This window comes from Rhinopithecus bieti, unplaced genomic scaffold (assembly GCF_001698545.2).
Source record: "Rhinopithecus bieti isolate Rb0 unplaced genomic scaffold, ASM169854v2 scaffold_22436, whole genome shotgun sequence".
Taxonomy (NCBI): Eukaryota; Metazoa; Chordata; class Mammalia; order Primates; family Cercopithecidae; genus Rhinopithecus; species Rhinopithecus bieti.
Window position 1 is genome coordinate 433,308 of NW_016810644.1, and position 7,543 is coordinate 440,850.

The window sequence follows — 7,543 nt, forward strand, 5'->3', positions numbered from 1 at the left end:
AATAAAAAATAAAACCGAACGTGGTGGCTCACGCCTGTAATCCTAGCACTTTTGGAGGCCAAGGCGGGCGGATCATCTGAGTTCAGGACCACCCTGGGCAACAGGGTGGAATCCTGCCTCTACTAAAAATACAAAAATTAGCTGGGCATGGTGGTGCACGCCTGTAATCCCAGCTACTAGGGAGGCTGAGGCGGGAGAATCGCTTGAACCCAGAAGGCAGAGGTTGCAGTGACTCGAGATCACGCCACTGCACTCCAGCCTGGGTGACAGAGCGAGACGTCCGTCTCAAAAGAATACATAAATAAAATTTAAAATTAAATATAAATTAAAAAAGAAAGAAAAGGAAAATTTAAAGGAGGAAGACATGTATTCTGGGAGGAGAAAACAAGTAAGAGTTTAGCACTCCAGGCAGACTTTTGAATGGAGATCCATAGTTGCCTATTTGAAAAGCTCAACCTTTGGGAATAAAATCAGCTAAACCTTAGAGGTATTCCTCTCCACTCTGCAACCGACACTCAAAACCAGACACGCTTTCTGGTTTAAAAAAAAAAAAAAAAAAAGTATCTTCTTTCGAGAAACAAGGCCCGCCCACTTCGAAGCAGGCACCGCCCCCAGGGACAAGACCCACCCACTCCGAGACCGGCTTAGAGACAGGCTCAGCCCGGGAGATGCGCACTGGAAAGGCGCCAGCGTTGCCATGGAGATGGCCGCCGGCTAGGGAGTAATGATTAGGGACCTCGCGAGGCTGAGGTTCCCACCCACCTCACCTGCACCACCACAGTCCTTTCTCTTCTGGGGCGGTAACGAGGACTCATCCCATTTCCTCAGTGTCTCACAAGTGCCCGGTGCTGGGCTGGACACTGCACCGAACGCGTCACATAGTGGCCCCATTTTATAGATGCGCTGACTGAGGTTGGGGGGGGTGGGAAGCGAGGAGAGGACAGGAGCGGGAATTTTACCCTGAGGACGATCTCAACCGTTGCAAAACAGTAATTACTAGCCAGACGCCGGCGACTCACACGCCTGTGTTTGGAGAGCTGATTCCTGCGTGCAGACCTTGCAGCCAGCCAGCCCCCTGCACGCTTGCCGGAGCGGGCGTCTCCCCCCGGGGCCCCGAGCCTTCTTCCTTTCAGGGACGGCCTCACATCCTAATACCGAAGCCCGAGACCGCCTCACTCCTCCCACCCGTCATCCCTTTTTATTCATCCACCAATGCTTGTTAAGCCCGTTGTCTGTTCCGGGCAGCCACCTGTGGGCAGAGCCGTTAAGCAAACAGGCAAAACAAGCCCTGCCCTCGCGGAGTTTTTACTCTAGTGTAGGGGAGATAGGCAATCCATGGGACATTCACACGTTGCCTAGTGTGTCTTCGTGATAAGTACCATGTTAAAAATTAAAGGACGGCGCAGTGGCTCACACCTGTAATCCCGGCACTTAGGGAGGCCGAGGCGGGTGGATCACGAGGTCAGGAGATCGAGACCATCCTGGCTAACACGGTGAAACCCCGTCTCTACTAAATATACAAAAATTACCTGGGCGAGGTGGTACTACTCGGGAGGCTGAGGCAGGAGAATCGCTCGAACCCAGGAGGCGGAGGTTGCAGTGAGCCGAGATTGCGCCACTGCACTCCAGCCTGGGCGACAGAGCGAGACCCTGACTCATAAAAAAAAAAAAAAAAATTAAGGCAGGGTGAAGGCTAGAGGGTGACGGGAGGCTGTTTTATCCTGGGTGGACAAGACAGGTGTCTTCAGGGAGCTGTAGGAGTGAGGGACGTAAGGGAAGCTGAGTGGAAACCTCAGGAGGGCTTTTCAGGCCGGGGCAATCGCAAGTGCAAAGGCCCTGACTCCGGACAGAGCAGAGAGGGCGGTGTGACGCGGAGAAGGAGGGAGGAAGGTAGGGAAGGAGGGAGGGAAGCCCAGGGGTCCAGGCAAGCAGGGCCTTGGGGGCGGGGGTGCACGTGGGAGTCAGAAGGGAAGCTCTGGGTTTTATTCCGAGGGAGATAGGGAGCCAAGGACGGGAGAGTGTTGGGCTCAGGAGTGAGGTGCTTGCTGGGTGCTGGAGGCTGGACGGGAGGGACAGGGGCTGGAAGCAGGAGAGCCAATGAGGAGGGGGAGACGGTGGGACTGGCATCCGGGAGTCCCGCCCTGAGCCAGTCGGCGACAAGCCCCGCCCCCTGCCCAGGGAGCCGCCTTCCCAGCCGGAGGCCGTGGGGCCCAGGACCCCCTCTAGCACCTGGGCCTGCGTCCCGCCTCCTCCCGGCTCCTGGCCTCGGTCTCCCCCGCATCCGGCCCGGCCTCTATGCGGGTCCCACAGGAATTTCTCTAAAACACTAATCGGATCATGTGACTCTCCTGCTTAAAACCTTCTCAATGGCTTCTCAGTGCACTCGGAATGAGTCCAAGCTCAGCCTGGACTCGGAGGCCCGGCACAGTCGCTGGGTGCAGCTCTGGCCTCTCTCCGCCACACTGGCCTCCTTTATGCCCTAATGCAAGACCCCCAACCCCACCCCCGCCATGTGCTGGGGAAGCAGAGCGCAAACCCCCTTCCATGTGCTGTGCTCTCTGCTTAAAGTTTTCTTTTCTATCACCTCCATTCCTGAATTCATTATTCTTCCTCTTCCTCCTCCTCCTCCTCCATCTTTCAAGCCTTCAAAATATAGATGATAAAATAGTACACACATCCTTGGTATATACCCAAAAGAATTAAAAACAGCTGTTCAGACAAAAACTTATACACCAATGTTTCTAACAGCACTCTTCGCAATAGCCCAAAGATAGATGCAACCCAAATGTCCATCAACACATGGATAAACAAAATGTAGGCGACAGCGGCCCTCCACATCCGTGGTTCTGCACCTTCAGATAGGAGGCTGTAAGGGACTCGATCACCCATGGATCTGGAATCCGAGGAGAGTCCTGGAACCAATCCCCTGCGGACACCGAGGGATGACTGCACTCATGCAGAGGAATACTATTCAGCCACGAAAAGGAATGAAGCACGGACTCATGCTACCGCACGGATGAACCTTAGAAACATTACACTGGCCGGGTGCGGTGGCTCATGCCTGTAATCCCAGTACTTCAGGAGGCCGAGGTGGGCTGGTCATCTGAGCCCAGGAGTTCAAGACCACACTGGGCAACATGGCGAGACCTCATCTCTACCAAAAACAAAAATTAGCCAGGCATGGTGGTGCATGCCTGTAGTCTCAGCTATCTGGGAGGCTGAGGTGGGAGAATCGCTTGAGCCCTGGCAGTGGAGGTTGCAGTGAGCCGTGATTGCACCAATGCACTCCTGCCTGGGTGACAGAGAAAGACCCTGTCTCAGTTTTTAAAAAGAAGGGGGGCAATATCCTTTGTGAGGGAGGGGGAGAAACGTTTATGCAAAGTGAAAGCTAGTCACAAAGGAACACATGTTGTATGATTCCATTGATATGAAATGTCCAGAATAGGCAAATTCATAGAGACAGAAAACTGATTATTAGTTGACAGGGGCTGGGGCTAGAAAGGAGTGTGGGAATGACTGCTAATGGGCTTAGGGTTTGTTTGGGCTGATTAAAAAGTTCTGGAACTAGGATGGACATGGTGGCAAACGCCTGTAATCCTAGCACTTTAGGAGACTCAGGCAGGAGGATTGCTTGAGACCAGGAGTTCAGAACAGCCTGGGGAGCAAAGCAAGACCCCATATGTAAAGAAAGGAAGAAAGGAAGGAAGGAAGGAAGGAAGGAAGGAAGGAAGGAAGGAAGGAAGGAGACTCATGCCTGTAATCCCAGCACTTTGGGGGGCCGAGGCAGGAGGATCACCTGAAGTCGGGAGTTTGAGACCAGCCTGACCAACATGGAGAAACCCTGTCTCTACTAACAATACAAAATAAGCTAGGCGTGGTGGCGCATGCCTGTCATCCTAGCTATTTGGGTGGCTGAGGCAGGAGAATCGCTTGAACCCGAGAGGTGGAGATTGAGATGAGCTGCACCATTGCACTCCAGCCTGGGCAACAAGAGCGAAACTCTGTCTCAAAAAAAAAAAAAAAAAAAAAAAGTTCTGGAACTAGGCAGTGTGGATAGTTGTGCAACATTTACTTAATGCCATTGAGCTATGTGATTTAAAATGGTTAAAACTGTAAATTTTAACCATTTTGTATTTTACAAAAAAAAAAAGTTAAAATACACACACCCATATTCTGACTACCAGCTTTGAACTATTAGGGATACAAATGACTCCCCACACACCACCCCCTCCAAGATCTGATTGCCTCTCCTGTCTCAAACATAACTTATATATTGAATTTGGTGCTTATTATTACCACGTGATATTTTCAGACTTTTATTTGTGTAGTCATATTCTTTAAATATTAGTATTACAGGGCCCGGGGCGCAGTGGCTCAAAGGCCTGTATCCCAGCGCCCCACCAGCACTTTGGGAGGCGGAGATGGGCCGGATCACTAGGCCGCTCAGGAGATCGAGACCATCCTGGCTAACATGCGTGAAACCGTCTCTTACTAAAAAATACAAAAAACTAGCCCCGTGGCGACGTGGCGGGGCGGCTGTAGTCCCAGCTACTCGGGAGGCTGAGGCAGCGAGAATGGCGTGTAAACCCGGAGGCGGAGCTTGCAGTGAGCTGAGATCCGGCCACTTGCACTCCAGCCTGCTGTGAACAGAGCGAGACTCCCATCTCAAAAAAAAAAAAAAAAAAAGTAAATATATATATATATATATATATATAGTATTACAAACAAGGTGCTTTTAAAAAGCATGCTCCTAGTCTGCGCATGGTGGCTAATGCCTGTAATCCCAGCACTTTGGGAGGCTGAGGTGGAAGGATTGCTTGAGCTTAGGAATTTCAAGACTAGCCTGGGCAACATAGTGAGACCCCATCCCTATTTTATTTACGTCTTTATTTATTTGAGACAGAGTCTCGCCCTGTCGCCAGGCTGGAGTGCAGTGGCACAATCTCGGCTCACTGCAACTTCCGCCTCCCAGGTTCAAGCGATTCTCCTGCCTCAGCCTCTGGAGTAGCTGGGATTGCAGGCGAGCACCACCATGCCCAGCTAATTTTTGTATTTTTAGTAGAGATGGGGTTTCACTGTGTTGGCCAAGCTGGTCTCGCGCTCATGACCTCGTGATCCACCCGCCTCGGCCTCCCAAAGTGCTGGGATTACAGGCGTGAGCTACCGCGCCTGGCCTTTTATTATTTTTTTTTAAATCATGCTTCTGATCCACTATCATTTCTCCTGTTTGTGAAGTGGAGCTTCTTACTGAGACTCACTGGATTTGGAAACTTCTAGTACCTCACTTTCATCCTCTGTGAAAGGGAAAAGTAATGTTACCTACTTCATAAAGCCAGGAGTAAATGAGTTCACATTTGTAATACACTCACAAGAAGAAGCTATTAGTTTTCATTTTATTTATTTTTATAATCCTCATGTATTTCTTTTCCTTTACTTTTTTTTTTTAAGATGGAGTTTTGCTCTGTCACCCAGGCTGGAGTGCAATGGCACTATCTCAGCTCACTGCAATCTCCACCTCCCAGGTTCAAGCCATTCTCCTGCCTCAGCCTCCTGAGTAGCTGGGATTATAGGCAGGTGCCATTATGCCTGGCCAATTTTTGTATTTTTGTAGAGACGGAGTTTCACCCTGTGGGCCAGGCTGGTCTTGAACTCCTGGTCTCAGGTGATCTGCCCACCTGGGCCTCCCAAAGTGCTGAGATTACAGGTGTGAGCCACCATGCTTGGCCTCCTTTACTTTTTTGAGCACATTTGCACGGTTTCAAATTCAAAAAGTACGAAAGGCTGGGCACAGTGGCTAATGTCTGTAATTCCAGCACTTTGGGAGGCCGAGGCAGGTGGATCGCTTGAGCCCAGGAGTTCAAGCCCAGCCCGGGCAACATAAGGAGACCCCATCTCTACAAAACATACAAAAATTAGCCAGACATGGTGGCATACTCTTGTAGTCCCAGTTACTCAGGAGGCTGAGGTGGGAGGATCGCTTGAACCTGGGAGGTCGAGGCTGCAGTGAGCTAAGATCACACCACTGCACTCCCTCCAGCCATCCTTGGCAACAGAGGGAGAGCTCATCTCAAAAAACAAAACAAAAACAGAACAAAACAAAAAACAAAATAAAACAAAAAACAGACAAAAAAACAGAAGGATAGAGTGTAGTAAATTTCTGTGCTGGAAGTTAGACTATGTTGCCAATTTCAGTTTCTTCTCTCTTGTTCCAGTTCATCTGGACACAATCCCAGAACACACACAAGCCCAGAACAGGCTGCAGGCTGTACTTGACCTTCCGTTTTTCTCTTCTTCAGGTTATCACTTGGAGACTTACCATATATTCACACGGTGAGCTTCTTTGTTCTTTTCTATGGACACCTAGTATTCCACTGGGTGGATCCGTCATGATTGATTACTCAAATCTCCTACAGATGACTGTTTAGATTGGTTTCAGCTGTTTGCAGTGATCCGCAGTAATGCAATGATTAACCTGGTGCAGACATTATTTTGTGCAGTTCTGAGTAGATACCTCTGAAGAATAAATTCCGGGAATTGCTGGCTCAGTAAGAGTGTTCCAAGTTCTACTTGCCCCAGCTGGGTATGAAAGGACCTGTTTGCTCACACTCTCACTAGCACTGTTTGGCAGGTATTTAACCTTAAACAAACAGCGTCAAGTGCGGGTATAGTCCTGCAAAATGCCTTTTCTGCTCCAGATTAGGTTTTTGAGATGTGGCCAGGCTGGTTTCATTCTGCCAATTTCAGCTGAAACATTGCTGCCTCCAGGAAGGCCTCAGGAATCACCTCCTCCCAGTATGAGCTCAGTTCAGTGCCTTCTGTTCTCTGCATTCCCATAGCAGTTCCCTGCCTTGGAGCACACGTTCCCCCACACACACTCCAGAGTGATTGATCCATGTCTGTCTGCCTTCCCCATCAGACAGTGAGCTCCCGTTTTTGCCACTGTGGCTCCAGCACCAAGGACAGCACCAGCCCATAGTAGGTGCTCAGTAAACAGTGGTTGTTAAGGTCCCAGTGAGTATGTGTATATGTAGGCAAATATATGCAGACTGGCCCGTAGTAGATATTCAGTAAATATTGGTCGCTTTGGGTCAAATGAGTATATGCAGGAGCTTATCACAAAGGGGGAAACTGAGGCTCAAAGTGGGAGAATCCTTCACCCAGACAGCCAAGGGAAGGCTGGAGTCAGGTTCTAATCCAGAGTGCTGGTACTTTCTGAAGCCTCTGTCACTGCTTCATTTATCTTCCTCCCCCGGCCGCCTCCCTGGCCTGACACAGTGCCTGGCACAGACAGGACTTGATAAATGTGTATTTGTTGAAGGAATGAATGAATATGTGTGTGTGCGTGTTGATGAGCCGGGGGATAGCTGGACCCAGTGTCCCAGGCCCTCAGCACCCTCCACCCTCTGGGAGCCCAGGGGACAGGCCCCCAGACCCCTCCCCTCGCAGGACCCTGTAGTGCAAGCTGCCTGCCCTCCCCTCTCCAGGTCCCTCGTCCTCCCGCTTCCGGCTTCCCAGCTAGTCTTTCCTTTTTCAGGCTCCGACG